General features: G+C 32.1%; 1 pseudogene; it reads right to left on the minus strand.

Annotated features, from left to right (window-relative positions):
• Positions 1–15038: 15038 nt before the first annotated feature.
• Positions 15039–16153, minus strand: LOC149252318 (MLP-like protein 423; annotated as a pseudogene).
• Positions 16154–23074: the final 6921 nt, after the last annotated feature.

Consider the following 23074-nt stretch of genomic DNA (forward strand, 5'->3'; position numbering starts at 1 on the left):
ATCATGACTTGCAGTTATTTCAAACTTAAGTTATACCCAGTTCAGAACATTACATGCGTTAGTATATAGATCTAGAACAAGCATAATCAACCATATAGAGATAGTTCATTTCAAACCATTTGATCCCGATTTATCCTTAGATCTTGTTCTCCATCAACCGGTGAGATTCCTCCTTAGCTCAGATCAAGCAATGCATCATAAACCCTTTACCTGCATACTGGATCTCATACTTCATCAGATATTCAAGTCTTTTCCATGCCCTTGCCTAATGATCTTCTTCTCCTTTTATAGTCTTAGGCCTTACTCAATACCATGGATCTAATACTTGGGATCAACAATTCTGACGAGATACCATGGTCCAAAACCATAGGTCCAAATACCAAGGACTTAATACCATGGACCAAAACCCAATGTACGTGCCTTCCCTTGCATGAAAGTGCGTGTATACGCATACGTGCCTTTTGATCTATGATCCCACGTGTATACGCGACTTTGATAAGAGGAACCTGCATATACCTTATTTTCTTCATTCTTTGTAGTCTGATCATCAACTCTTTGCTCCTGACCTGCTGCACTATGATCTGTCATCTGTGTGATTTGCCATCAAGGACAACACTTGTCTCATAATGCCAACAATCTCCCCCTTTGGACTTGATGGCAAAGTAACTTGTCATTACTGAGAACTGTCATCTGATTCCTTTGAGCTGTCCTGCATCCCGTGCATTCAGTCACATCTGATATTTCTTCTGTAGATTCATCTAGTTATAAATAAGTGAGATGTTCTTCTATGAGTGGCTTGCCATCAAGTACAACACATGCATCATAATGCCAACATATTATAGATTCCGACCCTTGGTTTTGGGAAAAATTAGGCTTATTCATGAGGCAATGGAACCCATCATTCGATCCCTCAACAATAGTCATAACCTCAGCACCAGTTTGGGTGAGATTGCCAAACCTACCCTTGCATCTCTGGAATTTCTCTTCGCTAAAAGCCATTGGAAATGCAATTGGGAAATTTTACTGCAGGTGCCTGGAAACAGAGGAATATGCCAGAACCACCTATGCAAGCATCTGTGTGGAAATGGACTTCAGCGCCGGATTCCCAACTGAAATACACCTAACAAGTAAAGACTATGTGTGGAACCAGAAACTCGATTATGAAAGTGTCCTTTTCAGATGTCGATCCTGCTTTGAGACAGGCCACCTAGCCAAAAATTTCCCAAAAGCCTCCCAAAAAAATTCTGCTAGAAAAAATCACCACAGATCTACATAGTGGGAAGGAGCACAAAAAGAACACTACACTGTCATCAAAGAATAATACTCTCAAGAAAACTCTAAATCACAAGAAATCAGGCAAGAAAGAAATAACTCTCAAGACAAGTAGGGGGAAAGCCCCGCCCAACAACAAAAGAGTGAACTCGACAACCCCTCAAGCATCAACAGTTATGAGGATTCGAATACCGCACAAAATAAATCTTCATTTAATAGCAAAGCAGATCTCCTAGACCAAACTTCTTCTCCGACTATCTTCAAAAGGACGAACACAATAGATCGCGAAGCTAAGACACCAATTTCCCAAGAGCTAGAAGGGATGAAGGAGATGCAAGATAAAGAAAGTTGGAAGACCGTAGAGAAAAAAAGAAAGCTACAGCACCAATCTCGCCAAGAAAGACGAGGAGCCAGACAATTAGAAACTAAGAAAATGATAGGTCCGATAGACTTATTGGGTCTCAGTGGACGTTAACCACCATCATCATCATAATATTAAATGATAATAATAATAATAATAATTACAATTATATGGTATTATTATTATAATAATATAATATATTTATTATTATATTATTATAATAATATTATTATTATATTATTATTATTATTATATAATTATTATACTCATAATAACAACTATGGTCCAATAATAATTAGAAATGTGATAAGAGAATTATTATTTGTATTTTTTAAAAATCAATTATTTATAATTATTAATAGTTATATAAAAATAACCATCATATTCTTATATATTTATATTTAATATATTAATATTATAATAGTTATATTAATCATAATTAATATTAGTAATATTAATTAACAACAATAATAATAAATGATAATAATATTATATTACCATTACATTATTATAATAATATAATAGTTATAATATTATTAGGATAATAATAATATATATTTATTATTATATTATTATTATAATAATATTATTTTATTATTATTATTATTATAATATTAACTCATAATAACAACTGTGATCTAATGATAATTAGAATTGGGATAAGGGAATTATTATCTCTATTTTTTTTAAAACAATTATTTATGATTATTAATAACTATATAAATAATAACAATTATATTGTTATATATTTATGATTATTATATTAATATTATCACAATAATACTAACTCATAATAATATTAATAATATTAATTAAATAATAATAATAATAATGGAGAATAATATTATATTATTATAATAATATAAAAAATAATTATTATTATATTATTATAATAAAAATATAAAAGAATAATAATAATAATAATAATAATAACAATTATATTATATTATTATTATTATTATTATTATAATAATATTATATTATTATTACTGAAGGGATTAGTACTAAAATATGAAAGATTATATTACAATAAATCCAAGGGATTAATACTAAAACCCCAAGGGAATATGAACCGCAAGGAATAATATTAAACAAAAGAGACTAATATTATAAACCCAAGGTAGACAAAACCCTAAGATAAATATTAAAAATACTAAAATAAACATGGTTGAATTAATTAACCGTATGAATTAATATTTTAAACTGAAAGGAATAATAAACCAAAGAGATTATTAATATTATAGACCGAAGGAACTAATAAACCCAACTATTTAATATTATAAAATGGACTAATATTATAGACCCAAGGTATACAAACCCTAAGATAAATATTAAAAATACTAAAATAAACATGGTTGAATTAATAAACCCTAAGAATTAATATTTTAAATTGAAAGGAATAATAAACCAAAGGGATTATTAATATTATAGACCCAAGGAACTAATAAACCCAACCGTTTAATATTATAAACCCAAGGAATTAGTGAAACCAAACAATAAATATAAAAAACCTAAGAGATCAAGAAGCGCAAGTGATCGATATTACAAACAGAAAGGATTAATTAAGTTCACCATGATTCATATTACAAACCCAATTTAATAATAAACCCAAGGGATTAATACTAAAACCCCGAAGGATTATGAACCCAAGGAAATAATATTAAACCCAAGAAACTAATATTATAAACCCAACATTGGTAAACCCTAATATAAATATTAGAAACACTAAAATAAACATGGTTTATTTTGATGGTGAGACAATTCTTGTCACAATGCGACATTCAACCATGGTTGGCCATGATTGACAATCGTTGACCATGAATGATATTATAAACCTAAGGGAATAATAAACTCAAAGGATTCATATTATAAACCCAAAGTAATAATAAACCCAAAGGATTAACACTAAAAACCCAAGGGATTATGAACTGAAGGGAATAATATTAAATACAAGGGACTAATATTATAAACCCAACATTATAAACACTAAAATAAACATGTTTGACCATCATTGATTTTCATATTGAGACAATCCTTATCACAATTCCATGTTAGACTATGGTTGATTTCATAATAAACCATGGTTGACCAAAGAATATAATAAACCCAATCGATTGATATTATAACCCCAAAGGAACAATAAACCCAAGGGATTAATAGTGAAACCCCAATGGATTATAAACATAAGGGAATAATATTAAACCCAGGGGACTAATATTATAAACCCAAGGTATATAAACCCTAAGTGGAGACAATTTGTTTCCTTGTGTGAGATTGGACCATGATTGACCACAGTTGACCATGGTTGGTTATGGTTGACCATGGTTGATATTATAAACACAAGTTAATAATAAACCCAAGGGATTGAAATTATGAATCCAAGGGAAACATAAACCCAAGGGATTAATACTAAAACCCAAGGGATTATGAACACAAGGGAATATTATTAAACCCAAGGGACTAATATTATAAACCCAACATTGGTAAACCCAAATATAAATACTACAAACACTAAAATAAACATGGTTTATTTTCATGGTGAGACAATCCTTGTCACAATCCGACATTCAAACATGGTTGACCATGGTTGGTTACGAGTCACAATATTTGACCATGATTGATATTATAAACCTAATGGTTTGATATTATAAACCCAAAGGAATAATGTTTTTTTTTTTGGTTGGTAAGCACCCACGGGGGATTTGAACCAATGACCTATCACAAGGAGTGTCTTAACAGTGCACCCATTCACCGTCAATCCAAAGCCCCGTGGGCTAATCCCAAAGGAATAATAAACCCAAGGGATTAATATTAAAACCCCAAAGGATTATGAACCTAAGGGAATAATATTAAACCCAAGGGACTAATATTATAAACCCAACATTGCTAAACCCAAATATAAATATTACAAACACTAAAATAAACATGGTTTATTTTCATGGTGAGACAATTCTTGTCACAATGCGACATTCAACCAGGGTTGACCATGGTTGGCAATGATTGACAATGATTGACCATGATTGATATTATAAACCTAAGGCAATAATAAACCCAAGGGATTGATATCATAAACCCAATGGAATAATAATATATTATAGTTATTATTATCTTATTATAATAATAATATATAATATATAATAATAATAATAACAATTATATTGTATTAGTATAATAATCTTATATTATTATATTATATTATATTATTATTACTGAAGGGATTAATACTAACATTATAAACCCAATGTATATAAACCCTAAGATAAATATTATAAACACTAAAATAAACATGATTGACCATCATTGCTTTTCATATTTAGACAATCCTTATCATAATTCCATGTTGGACCATGCGTGACCATGGTTGACATCATAATGAACCATGGATGACTCAGGAGTAATAAACCCAAGCGATTGATATTATAAATCCAAAGAACAATAAACCCAATGGATTATTACTAAAACCCCAAATGATTATGAAAATAAGGGAATAATATTAAACAAAAGGAACTAATATTATAAACCCAAGGTATACAAACCCTAAGATAAATATTAAATATAATTAATAAACATGGTTGAATTAATGAACCCTAAGAATTAATATTTTAAACTCAAGGGATTAATAAACTTGGTAAACCCAAATTTAAATATTACAAACACTAAAATGAACATGGTTTATTTTCATGGTGAGACAATCTTTGTCATAATGCAACATTCAACCATGTTTGACCGTGGTTGGCTATGATTGAACCCAAGGGAATAATATTAAACCCAAGGGACTAATATTATAAACCCAATGGATTAATAAACCACCGGCATTATTAATATTATAAACCCATGGAACAATAAACCCAAGTGATTAATACTAAAACCCCAAGGGATTTTGAACCTAAGGGAATAATATTAAACCCAAGGGTCTAATATTATTTACCCAAGGTATATAAACCCTAAGTGGAGACAATTGTTTCCATAATGTGAGATTCGACCATGATTGACCACAATTGACCATGGTTGGTTATGGTTGACCATGATTGATATTATAAACCCAAGTTAATAATAAACCCAAGGGATTGACGTTATGAACGCAAGGGAAACATAAATCCAAGGGATTAGTACTAAAACCCAAGGGATTATGAACCCAAGGGATGAATATTAAAAACCCAACATTGGTAAACCAAAATATGAATATTACAAACACTAAAATAAACATGGTTTATTTTCATGGTGAGACAATCCTTGTCACAATGCAACATTCAACCATGGTTGACCATGGTTGGCTATGATTAACAATGGTTGACCATAATTGACATTATATACCTAAGAGAATAATAAACCCAAGGGATTGATATTATAAACCCAAAGGAATAATAAACCCAAGAGATTAATGCTAAAACCTCGAGGGATTATGAACCCAAGGGAATAATATTAAACCCAAGGGCTTAATATTATAAACCTGACATTGGTAAACCCAAAAATAAATTTTACAAACACTAAAATAAACATGGTTTATTTTCATTGTGAGACAATTCTTGTCACAATGCGACATTCAACCATCGTTGACCATGGTTGGCTATGATTGACAATGGTTGACCATGATTGATATTACAAACCCAAGATAATAATATTAAACCCAAGGGATAAATCTTACAAATCCAAGGTATATAAACAACAAGGGATTAATAAAGCCTAGGAATTGTTAATATTATAAACCCAACCACATTACTAAATCGGGTATAAAAGCATCGATAAGAGTTAATAAACCTTATGAATAATATTACACCCTAGGAATATGAACCTGTAGATTAATAAACCCAATGGATTGATATTATAAAGCCATGATAATAATAAACCCAAGGGATTAATACAAAAAACCGAGGGATTATAAACCAAAGGGAATAGTATTACACCCAACGGGTTCATATTATAAACTCAAGGTATATAAAATCTAAGATAAATATTGCAAACCCTATAATTATCATGGTTGATGATGGTTAATTTTCATATTGAAACAATCTTTGTCAAAATGCAACGTTGAACCATGGTTGACCATGGTTAACAATATTTGATTTTCATATTGAGACAAACTCTTTCATAATGTGACATTGGAACATGGCTGACCATGATTATAAACCCAAGGGTTTTATATTCAACCGTAGGAGTAAGATTATAAACCCTATGAATAATATTTCGCACTCAGACAATCTTTGTGAGAATGCGACATTGGACTGTTGTTAACCATGGTTGATTTGCATATTGAGACAATATTTGTCATAGTGTAATGTTGCACCATGGTTGACCATGGTTAACCATGAAACAATTTCATATGGAGACAATCTTTGCCACAATGCGACATTGGGCCATGTTTGATTTTCCTACTGAGAAAAAATTGTCACAGGGTGACGTTCGACCATGGATGACCATGATTATAAACCAAGGGGATTTATATTAGACCCAAGGATTAATATTATAAATCATATGAATAACATTACACCAGCAACCCTTAGATTAATAAACCCAAGGGATTGATAAACCTAAGGGAATAATAAACCAAAAGGTTTAATACTAAACCTAATGGATTAGTATTATAAACTGAAAGGATAATGAACTCATTGTTTCATTATGGCAACCATAGTTGACTATATGTGTCCATGATCACCATGTCTAAACATCTAGTTTCTCTTAAAAATACTTAGCTTCACGCCCATCGACCTTTAAGTTAAGGAAACGATCACTACTTCTACTTCTGTACACACCCCACTGTCAGGTGACATAAAGATCACCAATAGTAAAAATGGCAGAAACATCACCAAACATTTATAACATAAACATGTAAATGGTAGCCAAACAGACCCTGAAATCTCTTCTAATTATGTTTAGAATTCCAAAACTCAAATTCGAAATTTCAGATTTCCTTCAGTATTATAAACTAAAAGGATAATGAACCCATTGTTTCATTATGGCTAACCATAGTTGACTATATGTGTCCATGTTCATCATGTCTAAACATCACAAACTATGTTTTAAGTATGGTTGACAATTATATATCTATGGTTGACAATTGTGTGACTATGGTTGATCTTGATTGACCATGGTTGACCTACATTTTCTATTGCTAAACACGATTATCCATTATTTCACACCATACTTTTCTATCATAGATTATGATTGCGCATTTTGACAATGGTTTACCACATTCAATCATAAAATACATTGGTTGGTCATATTGGATCATTCTAATCTATAATATTATTATCATTAACCTTGATAACTTTATTATTATTAATTTTAATAATAATTAATATAAATTTTAATTGTTAATACTAATAATAATAAAATTAATATTAACTTTAATAACAAATATTATTATATGACTATGAAAGACTATAATTATGACTAATTATAATATTAATATTAATATATTTGTAATATTTAATATTAATACAATATACTAATATTACTATTTAATAAATAATATATTAAATATTTATTAATATTCACATACTAATATATATTAAATATTAAATGCTAATATGAAGTATTAGTATAGAAATATTTATATAACTATTATATAACAAATTATAATAATACTTAACATATTCACCTATGAATATACTAATATGTAGTATAAATATTTATTAATTTTAATTTTAATAAGTATTACTATTATATATTAATATTAATTATAAGATTTAATTAGTATTAATATTAATAACATTTAATTAATATGAATATTAATAGTCACACTATTATTATTATTATTATTATTATTATTAACTTTAATAATTATTATTATTTGACTATGAATGACTATGTCTTACAATTGTTTCACCATTATAATTTAATACACAATTAATGAAACACAAATTTTCGTAGCTTAGTTGTGTTAAACATCAAAAGTATTTAAATTATTTTGGTAAAACTAAATTAGAAATTAAATATCATATGAATGCAATAAAAGTATGAGTTTCTCAAACATTAAATTTTGAATAGTTATATTAGCTTAAATAAAGAGTGTTGTGTGTATCACCTTATACACACAAACACAACAATGAAAACATAACATTTGACATAAAACATTAACATGGTACAACACAAAACACTACAACACATCACAACACAAATATATAGATTTAATCTTATGTTTATAATGTTCTACTTTATTAGATATATTAGATTTTAACACGAGGTTGTCTAAAGTTAACAAATGGTAATTTTATAAACATCATTGGAGTATATCACTATGTGTATAAGCATCAAATTTTAAGTAGAGGAATTGAAAATTAAATAGTACAATTGTCCAAGTTGACCAATGTTAAATGTGGTTGGCTTGGAAAAGTGTGCTTGTATAAATTTTAGAACTTTGAAAAATCATTTCTATTAAAAATGCAATTGTAGATTTATCAAACATGGAAATTTTTAAATGTAATTTTACAATTGTTATTATTTAAATGAGTCTTCAGAGTGTGCTAAGATTTAAATTGTGAGATGGGAAATTTAAAATAAAGAGAAGTTCTATACATCCAAGTTTTAAAATGTAAAAATTAAATTTTGAAATGTGAGGTTGAAAATTAAATATATCAAAATTTTTTACATAAAGAGTTTTAAGGTAATATTTTGTTATAAAATTATTATGAAAAAAAACAATTCATTAAGAAATAAAAAAATATTATTAATCTTTTAAGTTAAGTTCAAAATAAATAATTTTATTATAAAATGAATGATGGCAAGAATAAATTTAAAATTATAATTTTAAAAACCAAAGCCATAGAAAAATAATAAAAAATTTAAAAACTAAATCACAAAAGCATGAGAAACACAATAAAAACACACACTCCTCCATGATAGCTTTGGCCAAGGCTATCTATTAAGGTTGAGAGAAGGGGAAACCCCTTGTCAAAAATAAAATGGTTAATTATATATCTATTATAGTTTTTTTTTTCTTTTTTGAGGTTTACATCAACAATAATAATATAATTGTCTTCACCAATTACACTTCTTTGTATTAATCAATTACACTTCATCTACTTGGTACTCCTATATGATAAGCAACTTTTTTGCTACACGTAACTTGTCTAACCCAATATCTTACTCTTGTAAAAAGCATTTTCCATATAATATGTTCCATATCATAAGAGAATTAAATATTTAGTAGCAATTTCATTGTCAATTAATAAAAACAAAAATAATTACTTAAATATTCCTTCAAATCTAACTGTTATCCTATTCATCTATATCATGAATTCAATTACATTCTTGTGGAGAACTTGCTCCTTAAGTTTCAACTATGCTCTGCTCTCTTCCTCTTTCTATTGTTTCATATCATAAAAAATTTAAATGTTTATTAGAAATTTTATCTTTATATAATAAAAACATAATACAATTAATTATTATTATTATTTTACATTATTGTAATTATTATTATTATTTTACATTATTGTGAAAGTGTGCTGGACTAGAGTGTGATGTAGTCAAATTATGCCAAAAATTGTGGTTAACACTTATGGTATTGGGAAAAAACTTTTAACTTTTAATGCTTCCCGGTTATATTACAAATATGGTATATATGATTGAACTGTCTTACTAATGCAGTCACCATGTTTTTTAAGGGAAGTTTTCCACTAGACAAAATAAAAAATACTCTTTGCACACATTCTTCTCAATGATTTAAATGTTTTACTGATTATTTTAATGTATTGAAATGGATGGTCAAGCACCAATTTGGCTTCCGTGAATATATTTTCATTTGACCACGTTTTTGGTGTTGGAATTTTCTGATAAATTCCATAACAGACAGACAAAAATTGCTCTGTTTTTGCACAGAAAAACAGAAAATCGCTTGCTGGAAACGGTGTTTCAGCAACACAGTTTTTTTTTCAGTTGCTGTAGCTTGTGTTGCAACAACGTAAATTTTTGACGTCAAGTATTTTTCGAGTTACGGTGTAACAGCAACAGGAAAAATTAACTTGCGTTTATTAAAAATAAACTAATTGTTACAAATTTGTCTTCCTCATACTGAGGGAATTTCACAACTTCTATTACAAGACAGATTCACCAAGGAACGCTTCTGTTCCACACAAATAAACATCTGTTAAACAAATTTCATTCAAATATCTGCACTGCTATGCATTTTTCCCTTTCTGCTCTCTACTGCGATGTTGCATCTACTCCTGCTATGCACTGCTGTGCGTTTCACTATCTGGCAAGTATTATCTCCACGCTGCTGCGTGCTCTCCTCTGCTCTCTATCAATCTGCTGCTAACCTCACATTGCTGCACCTCTCTCTTACTTTTCAATCCGTGCACTGTTGTGTAAAAGGGCTTCATTCATGTGAGCTCATGCTGCTGCACATTCTTTCTTAAAAACACAGAAATTACATTTGAGTGCTGTTGCGCTGCAATGCAGAGTGCTTAACACTACTGTGGCTCTACACATATATAGTGTAGGAAGCAGTCATAACTTATCCATCAACCGCTTCAACTCTCTGACAGAGTCTCTGCTGCACATAATGAACAAATCTGATCTTTTGCTGTATTTCTTGAGTCGGTTGTGTTGAAACCCAAGACTGATAAATGCTGCGGCTGGCTCGAGGCTGGTACTCTCCTTCTCGGCCATGCTTCATCTTTAATGCTGTAGGTGAGGAGTTATTGCGCAGAGCTCGGATCTGATCCTCCTCTTCCTTTGGGAACACAAACAGGCAAACGGTGAAAAGACACTTATGGCGGTGGTGTGAATAAGCAGAAACAAATAATGGCTGTTGGATTAAAGACAGATGGACTGCTGGGATTGTCTGCAGGTGAGGGTGTGGTTTCTGTTCAACTGTTGCTACAGTTGAAATTACATTCCAACACTCCCCTTTAATTTTAACTGCTGGGTTATCAGTCATACCGAGACATTTCATCAAAAACTCAAAGCTTTTCTGATCCAATGGTTTGGTCAGAATATCTGCTACCTGCTCCTTCTCTGCTCTCATGGGAGTTTTAATTTCATATCTCTCCCCTATAGGAAGATCCATCTAATAGAGTTCTACTAGGGTCTTCATCAGATCTTCAATCTCTTCCTTTGTCATATTGACAAGGGTTTTGGCAGTGAAACCCATCTCAGCGATCTTGGCAAGAGTTACACATCGAACTCCATATTCTTTAAATGAATCTTCAATGAACTTCAATTCCTTTCTCCCATTCATGGGTTCTGTCCATTTCCTATCTTCAACTCCATCTTCTAAATAAAAAGGGTCATCAACATGACTAGATAAAGCAAACAAAGATTTCATACCTTCATTTGTTGCTTCTTGTGGTGTTCTTGGAGAAGCACATTCATTTCTCCTCAAGGATGCGACTTGCTGCCCTAGTGTTTGCGCCTCTATTTGGGGATGAACTTCAGCCATCTCCTCATCACCTTCATCACGAGACAAACAGATTTTATCATTCACTGTTTTCTCTAAGCTTTTATCACAAGCTTTCTCCTCAATGAACTGAGGTTTTGCTATCTTCACTTTCTCCATGCCTTGATAGACAGTCTTGAGAGTTTCCCATGCTTCTCTGGATGTCATAGCTGCTACTATCCATGGAAAAACACTTTCATTCACTGCTCGATACAAGAAGTAGAGGGTCAAAGCATCCTTCTTCTTATAGTTCTTCAACAACTCCTTTTCTGCCTCATCTTCATTTGCTGGTTTTTCAAAACCATCTTCAACAAAGTCCCATAAATCTTCTGAGAAAAGAAAAGCTCTCATAACTATTGCCCAATAGTCATAGTTTTTCCCATTAAGTAGTGGGAGCTGAGTATTAAACATACCCAAGCTAGTGCTAACGCTGGCCATTCCTTGCATTTTAAATTATGCTTCAAATACTTGACAATATTTGAAAATCACTGTCTGTCTTTAACAGTAACATAGAAAAAATTCTTGAGAAATACCTTCTTTCTTAGCTGAGTCTTCACGCTGCTGGAGAAGTTGCTGCAGCAAGAAATCTTCCTTCAGCTTCTTTGACACCTTCAAAGAGCCTGGACTGGCTCTATCACCGTCAAAGAGCCTGGACTAGCTCTGATACCATGTTGGAATTTTCTGATAAATTCCATAACAGACAGACAAAAATTGCTCTGTTTTTGCACAGAAAAACAGAAAATCGCTTGCTGGAAACGGTGTTTCAGCAACACAGTGTTTTTTCAGTTGCTATAACTTGTGTTGCAGCAACGCTGTTCGTGGTGTTGCAGCAACGTAAATTTTTTACGTCAAGCATTTTTTGAGTTACGGTGTAACAGCAACAGGAAAAATTAACTTGCGTTTATTAAAAATAAACTAATTGTTACAGATTTGTCTTCCTCATATTGAGGGAATTTCACAACTTCTATTACAAGACAGATTCACCAAGGAACGCTTCTGTTCCACACAAATAAACATCTGTTAAACAAATTTCATTCAAATATCTGCACTGCTGTGCATTTTTCCCTTTCTGCTCTCTACTGCGTTGTTGCATCTACTCTTGCTGTGCACTGCTGTGCGTTTCACTATCTGGCAAGTATTATCTCCATGCTGTTGCGTGCTCTCCTCTGCTCTCTATCAATTTGCTGCTAACCTCACGCTGCTGCACCTCTCTCTTACTTTTCAATCCATGCACCGCTGTGTAAAAGGGCTTCATTCATGTGAGCTCATGCTGCTGCACATTCTTTCTTAAAAACACAGAAATTACATTTGAGTGCTGCTGCGCTGCAATGCAAAGTGCTTAACACTACTGTGGCTCTACACATATATAGTGTAGGAAGCAGTCATAACTTATCCATCAACCGCTTCAACTCTCTGACAGAGTCTCTGCTGCACATAATGAACAAATCTGATCTTTTGCTGTATTTCTTGAGTCGGTTGTGCTGAAACCCAAGACTGATAAATGCTGCGGCTGGCTAGAGGCTGGTACTCTCCTTCTCGGCCATGCTTCTTCTTTAATGCTGTAGGTGAGAAGTTATTGCGCAGAGCTCGGATCTGATCTTCCTCTTCCTTTGGGAACACAAACAGGAAAACGGTGAAAAGACACTTATGGCGGTGGTGTGAATAAGCAGAAACAAATAATGGCTGTTGGATTAAAGACAGATGGACTGCTGGGATTGTCTACAGGTGAGGGTGCGGTTTCTGTTCAACTGTTGCTGCAGTTGAAATTACATTCCAACATTTGGTACCATTTCCAATTTTAATAGATGAAGGAAATCGATTCAGACAATCTGACCCAAGAAAAACCATGATATTCTATATTCTCGTTTGACCACACTTTTTTACCTTTTCGAATGAAGGAAAACGATTCAGACAATCTCTAAGATGCCTTCAAAAACCTGGAAAGGTCAGTCTAACATAGATGACTTCGAAATCCTAGTCTCGACTATCACTCGGTGCAAAGTCTCTTCCTCTAGGTTTCTAAAGAAGATCAATGCAATCGGTAAAGTTCCATTCAATTCTAGAGCAATGGCCTTGAAATTATTGATCAGTTTACTGGGATTGGGATTTATTTTTACTAGAAAAAAGTGTCTGTGTTTTTATTAAAAAAGAAAGTACAACCATCATCATCTGATAACCACAAATAAGATAAATGATTACTATAATCTCCTCTGTTTTTTCGAGAAAGACCTTATGAAGCATTTAAGTGTATCATCTAAACTATGTTTCAGCCATGTTTTACAATATATGAATCATGAATGCACGAAAATTTGCACCTGACTCTCTCTCACATTCTGCGGCCAGTTTCTTCACATTCCCGTTGAAGAAATGGCTGATCATGAATCGATTTTTAGAAATGAGATCTCAGGTCTTGTAATTAAATGGCTAGAACGACGATTTCAATTTTGAAAAAGACACCCTTTGGTCGTTCATGCACGGGGTACACTAACATATCTTCCTCTGCATCGCTAGAATGAAGATAATCTCAAGAATATTCACAAGTTTTTTGGGAGAATATATTGACAAATGTTTTATTTTTTTGTGCCAGATTCAACTATATTTAAATAATAGTAATTTCGTATAACAAAAAGAAGTTTAAATACAAATCTTGCCATCATTATCGTCCCTTCACCCACCCTAAAAAGCAAAAAGAACAAAGAAAACAAAAGAAACACCTAAAAAAGGCATTTTTCTAGGTCCCCAAAAAATTAACCCTACTCTTCTCATGCATAGGTGTGCCACCCTCATTCCAGTGGGCTTTGCAGGTATGTAACATTTGTTGGTAAACTCATAACCACGACCATTTCCAATGCACTATCGAACAAATAAATAAAAATGTGAATATCAATCTGAGAAATATATCAATTACTTTATTAAATAAAAAATCTCTCAGGAGCGAACCATTTCCTTGTGCAAAGAGACTACGGCTTACAAGGTTCAAACAATCAACACTGTGATCCATTATTCTATTACACTGAACATAGTATCATCCAAGTGAAACTCAAGCTGTGCTCAGTAGATATCCTTCCACGGTCTTGAATATGCTGACTGTTGCTTCCTTAATTAGCTCTGTTGGGGGAATTTGGTTACCCGCTGGCTCGAACCCGACATCCCAACTTACAGTGCAAGAATTGGCATCAGCTCCTGGAATTACCTTCATGGTTGGCTTGAAGGCTTTGAATATGTTCAACATCTCATCCTTGATCACAATATAAGGGTCATATTTGTTTCGTCCCATGCTTCAATTCTCGGATACATGAGTCGCCCCTTTCATTCCTGCACCCAACAACGATTTTTTTCTGTTATATTCTTCTATATAATTTTGGTTCGGGATCATAAAAAAAGGTAAAGAACAAGATACATGTTAAATCAAAAGAACAAGATTTATATAAATTTAAGTGGACTGTAAATTTCGAAATATTTTGAAATGTAATGTATAAGAATATAGTCTAACTTTTGGAAGATAATATATTCCCAAACAATCCTAAACCCAAGAAACATATATTCTACCCTGTATAACATTTGTAAAATACTTTGTATTTACTTAATATCCTCTAGTTTCTCTTAAAAATCATCAGCTTCACACCCATGAACCTTTTAAGTTAAGGAAACGATCACTACTTCCACTTCTGTACGCACCCCACTGCCAGGTGACATAAAGATCACCAATAGTAAAAATGGCAGAAACATCACCAAACATTTATAAAAGAAACATATAAATGGTAGCCAAACAGATTCTGGAACTTATGCTAATTATGTTTAGAATTCCAAAACTCAAATTCCAAATTTCAGATTTCCTTCATACCTTGTCCGTATTTAATTTTGTGGATTGTGTCAATGTTACCATCTCCGATGACTTCAATGCTTTTGAAATGAGAGGGCATTATCTTCGGAAATAAGGTTGCAGAATCCCGAAAGGCACCCCACAGTTTCTCAGCGGAAACCACCTTCAAATCTATCTCCACGCTCACACATTGCGTCATTTTTTCAGCTAAAGCCTTACCTAAAGCATATCAAACAAAAAAAAAATTATGAGTGTGAGAGGACTACGAGTGTTGGAAGAGGTGAGAGGTTTGAAGGAGAGTGTGCGAGTAAAAAGATGAAGCTATAGCCCTAAATGCCTGAAGAAATGATTCTTAACCATATAAGGCAATGCAGACTACATCACAGAGAAAGAAACAATAGAATAACACAAAGACAAAATTTGATAGCTTCCCATAAACATAAACCCTTCACAGCTTCCCATAAACATAAACCCTTCACATCTGTCAATTTTTTAAAAGGTTCAATTTTTTGTCCTAATACACTGGTAATAGCTTTAAATCAATGGAAAATACTCTGAACGGCCAGCCGTTTCAAGGAAGTAGGCACATAACGTTTTCGTGCACTTTTCCATTTATCATTCACTAGTTCATCCACTACATTTAACATCCAACTCCGCATACGTTTCACAAAGGAATGCACAGGGACGGATGCATTTAATGGAGTGAATATTACACTTGGCAAATGGTTGGACACGTTTCAATGCATATTTTTTTAAATTTATTTCTAGTAATTATGATAAGTGGTTATGAACAATAGGTACATTAAATTTCTAATCATGTTTTGTAAAAAACTAATTTAAGTGCGGTTTAAACATGTGATTTAGATATGCATAAAAGTTAATAGTATGAATTCCAACCATTGATGAAGTGGCAACCACGAGAATACACTGGCATATTTCAATTTAGGCCATCCCATCAAAAAGATTAATTAAAAAAATGATAAAAGTGCCCAACTCCAATAGGAGGGACACCTATCGGCCTTACCTTAGCCTTCTACCTTTCTTCCATTTTTTTCCTTTTATTAAATTACGACACCACATCTAAGGTTTGGAAGTAAGGATCAATCTATCCTTAGCGAGAGAGAATCCCAATGTGCCAACAAAGTAAGCCTACAACAACCCTCTTAGAACACTATAAATCTAAACCTCACTCAATATAAGTTCTCTCTTTTTCTTCCTTGATTTATTCATTTTCTCTTCATTCCCCTCTGCTCTATCTAAGCCACCACTCCTCCTCACTCCTCCTCAGCAACTTAGTTCCTAAGCAAGAACAATATCAATTTCAACCAATGACTTTTAAAAAAAAATACACTTTTCACATTAACAACTTACAACTTCCTGCTTCAAAACCTGCAACAACAACAAATTCATCTTTTTGTTCTCACTTCCGTTTGACTTGAACTTGTAATATAAACCCGCTATATCAAATTTTAAAATTAAAACCACCTCGTTATCAAACAAGGTCTGAGAGACCAATCCAACCTTACATGGGACTATAACACAGAGTAACAAGGATTTCTTTCAACATCTTTTGCTATACACAAGGAATAAAGCTGTAAAGATGCACAAAAATTGAAAGAAAAAAGAAAGCGTATAAAAAATTGACTCGAAATAAACGCTTACAAAAACTGAAAATTTCAAAATAGATCTGGTGCCTTGGGATTTCGATCCCAATCCCTCCAAGAAAACGCTCTTCATGAGAAAGCGCACTGCCATTCCATCTCAAGAATAGCTCTTTAAAGTAGAAAAGCAAGTGAATTACGAACTTCTCGACCAATTCCCCTTCATCTCTGTCATTCCCACCCGCCTGACATGCTTTGGAGCAAGAATAAAGCAGAAAATGGACAAAAACCGTCCTCTGAAAGTTGGTGAGATAGGACTCTAAATACTCCAAATGAAAATACGTCCTTCAAAATGTCACCAATACTCCAGACATATGCCACAGGATGCCAACATATGTTTTGGAATGGCCTTGGCTGAGAAGTGAAAATCAAATTACTGTTGAGCACTGGGGCCAACAAGGTTTCCAGGATTTCTATTGTATTTTTCAACATTGTTACCTAGGTTATATGCTCTTGTTTGAGTTTAGTTTGCCGGTTTCTACAGCGCATAAAAAAGAACAGGGGCATCAAATATTTGAGACACTAAATGACGGAAACATGTACAAGGAAATTAATATTTGAGACACTAAATGAAGGAAACATGTACAAGGAAATTGCTTGATAAATATAAGCATACGGCAGAAGAACTGCTACTCATCTCCTTTACAAAACTTGTGTGATATGCTCTTTCAAGGAATAATTGAAAAAAAAAGTTTCCACTGGGAAAATCATTTCGGTTACATTAACTAGGGCTTTACTTTACCAAACATTATTTCCCTATGTGGAGACCATTCTAATGAAATTTTAATACTGAAACATTTGACAACTGACTTTTAATCCACAAACAAGGGTTTCTGTTGAAAATTTTCAAAGGCATTTCAAATATATTTCATCCAAATTAAAATTAGTGTTGCAGTCTAGCTATTTTCCCTGATTTGATTAAATCGATTAATCTATACGGAGGACGCAATAACTCACATGGCATCGCAGATCCCCCTGGAATAAAATGCTAGTGTTACAGTGAATAAAATTGTGAAAGGATGCCAAGTGGTGGTTTTACTTCCTCTAGCATCATATGTCCCTCTGGTTTTACAAAACTGGTTTTACTTCCTCTAGCATCTTATGTCCCTCTGGTTTTACAAAATTGGTTTTACTTCCTCTAGCATCTTATGTCCCTCTGGTTTTACAAAATTCCCCCACTCGGCACAGGGTAAGGCGATAATTATTACCACCCAAGAGGGACTCACACTGAACACAAAGCTTACAAGAATCTCGACAACGGAAAATAAGACTCTCATAAGCCCCCTAGCAAGTGTCTAAGACGGTCTAGTGAATCCTTCCACCCATACTAAAGAGACTTGATTCAAGGAAGCAAAATGTGAGCCAAAAAAAGTATTATTAGTGCGGTCATATTAAAAATATTAATATAGTTGATATAGCCGCTTTATAAATATAGTAAAAAAATACTATTGTAATAGGAAGAATGTCTTATGAATGTACATATTTACTTGATTAACCATGTATTAAAAGGTTATGGGTTGGTGGGCAGGAGCCATGTGGCACAAATCTAATTTAATTTGAGAAAAAAAAGGAATTACACATCTTAGTGTAAAATGGACTATTTTGCTAAATAAAATTTGCTTATATATTAATTTACCCATCTACTAAGAATATAAACTTATTAGAATTGAAATTTTTTATTTTTATTATTTATTTATTTATTTTCAATGTGAATGCAACCTAATAGACTCTGTAACACACTACAACCCTTAATAAAAATTAATACTAAGCATATGCTGAGCATATTCCCTTGAGAATTAATCTAGGTCATCACTTAAAAAATAAAAAATAAAAGTCAACAAATCTTTATCCACCTTAAGTTGAAATAAGAAGCAAAAATAATAATTTAAATTTAATATAAAATAAATAGTTAAGATGAAATGATAATTTCCCTTAAGTTGAAATAAGAAGCAAAAATAATAATTTAATTGATATAAAATAAATAGTTAAGATGAAATTATAATTTCATCTTAAATAAATAACTTGTACAATATTTTTATTTAATAATGTTAATACTGACAAGACTAAAATCATGATAATTAAGTCTAAAAAAATAAACTATGATAATTTCATTTATGGTAATAACTACTTAAAGAAATTTTCCTTATATAAATATCTTGGAATTGACATTAATCATTAGTTCAATTGGAATTATAGCATTGAGAAAATGATAATTGGAGGTTGGAAATCTTATTATGGGCTTGAAAACAATTGTAAGTAAACAAATATTTGGGTATGGAGTAAAAAAGATTCCTCTTTGAGACTCTAGTCACCTGTGTTATTTTATATGGATGTGAGGATTGGAGTTGCAGTGTATCTAAATAATCATAGAGGAAGATTGAATTGATCCAAGAGAAATTTATAACCTACAACATTTATATTAAAGGAAATACTCCCTACACTATCCCTGCTTGAAGCTAGTGTATCCCCCATTTAAAGCATGGCTACGATAAGGTATCACATGTATAAGGAAAAACTATACAACATGAAAGCCATGAGCTTTCCCAAAATTTCTTCTAACTCTAGCCAAATCCCACACCTTAGGCTAAAATGAGGCTGACATAAGGATGTAAGTAGTCTTGGCTAAACCATTGGGTCAAAACGAAGATCATCTTGGAGAATAACTAAAATTTTAAAAGCATCATTACTTCCAAATATAAGGACAAGTTGAGGGAAGATAAGAAGTTAGAGGGATAAATGAGGCTATGGTACTATAAGGAGGTGATCAACCCCAATCTTGATAACCAAATATTAGAACTAATTCTCATGAGGTCCAAAGTGAAACTGGCCATTGGTTAATTCCCAAAACACCTTGGGATGAAATAGTCTTCCACCATTGTGATTCTAAGAGGGTTGAAGATGGAAATTATTTTCTCTAGTACTGCCCAACTATTACTAACATTCATTCTAATTTTCAAAATCTTTGCCACACTACCAAGCTTCTTAACTTGTTAAGTCAACAAAACTATAGTCATCTAAGAAGACTTGTCTCTCTTCTTTTCGATTATAGAAATAAAATATTAAAGAATCTCAACTAATATTATGTTGGTCTTAGTAAAGATTAAACATCATCATCTCCACTCATATTTTTATAATACATATCACATTATCAAAATTAAAAAGTCTTAAAAATAAATTAAATTATAACTTTATTTTAAATTATTATTATTATTATTATTATTTTATAATTATAAAGAATATTAATAAATGAGTATATATACATTTAAAAATATATATGTAAAAAAAAACCATTATTAAATTAACAATAAATAATTAAAACTAAATATGAATTTCTTTAATATCGCTACTAATTGTTGTTCATGATGGCTTTTATTGTCTTCCATTTCGTGCAGGGAAGCCCCATGATCAAGGTTTATGTTTTACCCAATTTATTATCCAATAAATATGAGAAAATACTTTGGGTTTCTCATTGTTTCATTAAAAAATAAAACAAAAACATACCTACAAAAAGCTAGTTTTAAAGATAAATTTTAACTTTTTAAAAATACATATTAAATTTATAAAATTTATTCCAAAATAAATATGCTATCCAAATAGCATTTACAATTAAAAAAAAATTCATTTTAACTTATTTCAAAATAAATATGCTAAGAAAATAACATTTACATTTAAAAAAATCATATTCATAACTAACACCACAGACTAAGCCATTATAATTTCACCTCTTTTATACACATATATAATATAATATAATATGCTTCGTTCATGCGTATCGCAATCCAGTGGTGAATATTCAATTTAAGTGTGCTCGGCCAAACTCAGCGCGCTTCTTTGATTTGCAACAGAAAATGATGTTCTTCTTTCCATCAAAGAATGCTCTGGACATTTGAGTGGTTGATGTCTGTTTTCGTCAAAGCAGCGTGTTGCGTGAATAAAGCATGAATGTCTAGGAAATGCGTTTAACTCCGCGTGGTTACAGTGAGCGAATAGCCTTCCATCTTATTAATAATAAAAAAATGAATACATCACTTAATCTAAAATATATAGATTGAAAAATAATGTGTAAAAGGAATACAGTAAATTAATAATAAATTATTAGTGTTTAATAATATTGGTTGATATAATATTTTTTAATTAAATTAATTGATTCAACTGATTTAGAGTAGATGCGAATTTCTTTGATATTATAGATTTGACTCTCTTCCATTTTTTTGAAAAACCTAATTGGAAAACATTTCAAAGTTTCTCATATTTTAATTTTAATTTAAATAAAAAAAAACTATTTTTAATTAAATTAATTGACTCAACTGGTTTATGCGAATATCTTTGATATTATAGATTTGACTCTCTTCCATGTCTTTGAAAAAGTCTAATTAGAAAATCATATTTTAATTTTAATTAAAAAAACCAATACTATTTTTAAAAATAAGTTTCAGCTTCCCATCTTAGCAATTATTTAGAAATAAAAATTAAATTTCAAAAATACTAATAACTATTTAGTTGTTGATTTCTGTATTCGTCAAGCAGCCTGTTTCTTTGATGCATAAAGCAAGAATATGTGGGAAGTGTTACAGTAAGCGGCCGGCCTTTCATTTTATTGAGGTTTTTTTAGTTTTGAAGAATGCAAATCTTTCCTTACATCAGTATGCACTACAGCTGGTTCAAAATGTGGTTTAACGACTTGGTTCGTACTCCGACTCTGTCTGCAATATTAACTGCATCAGCTATTGGATTCGTGACTTTGTTATTCTTCTTACAGATATTGCAGCACAAGAGAAGAAGAAACAACACCAGATTGCCTCCAGGACCCTGTCTGTGGCCAATTATAGGAAATATTCATCAATTGAGTCTGCCTGCTCACCGTGCTCTCAAGAATCTTGTGTCAGGCATTAATCACGATCGGTGCCGCTCACTGTTCAGATGGCGCCAATCACTATTCAGTAGTCGGCTAATCCGGCGTAGCTATTGTGTATCCGTAGCTAGAAATGTGTATAAATTGCCAAGCTCAGTGATGAACCAATCAAGTTTTTTGAGTGCTTTTGTTCTCTGATATGGTATCAGAGCTCTGTGTGAGGCTCGGTGGTGTGTGTTGTGGATAGGAGTAATATTCCCACGCTCCATGTGTGGAGATATCACTGTGATGGTGAGGTGAGATGAGTTTATTGTGTAAGCCGAGTCGTGTAATTGGAAAGCCGAGTAGTGTAATTTGAGATTGCGCCCTGTGTAATTGGTCGATGCCTTTGTTGGAGACACTGCTGATTGTGTGAGAGCATTGTGTATTTAATCACTTCTTTAAGAGCAATATTGCTGTGCATATTGGTGCTGGCTGTGGGGTTGAAGGTTGCGGGATCGTAGTCAGTTGGGAGCTTTGTCTGGTCTATTTCTACTTCTTCTTCTGCCACTACTGCATTCGCTGAAGCGGATGAGTAGTTTTTCTGCCTTTGCCATGGTCTGAGTCGTGTAAAGCTATAATGCAAGGACTGCATTCGCTGAAGCGGATGAGTAGTTTTTCTCCCATTGCCATCGTCTGAGTCGTGTAAAGCTATAATGCAAGGACTACATTTGCTGAAGCGGATGAG

Source organism: Pinus tabuliformis, chromosome 7 (assembly GCF_031772625.1).
Source record: "Pinus tabuliformis cultivar Carrire ecotype Pingquan chromosome 7, CPIR1, whole genome shotgun sequence".
In the NCBI taxonomy this organism is placed as follows: Eukaryota; Viridiplantae; Streptophyta; class Pinopsida; order Pinales; family Pinaceae; genus Pinus; species Pinus tabuliformis.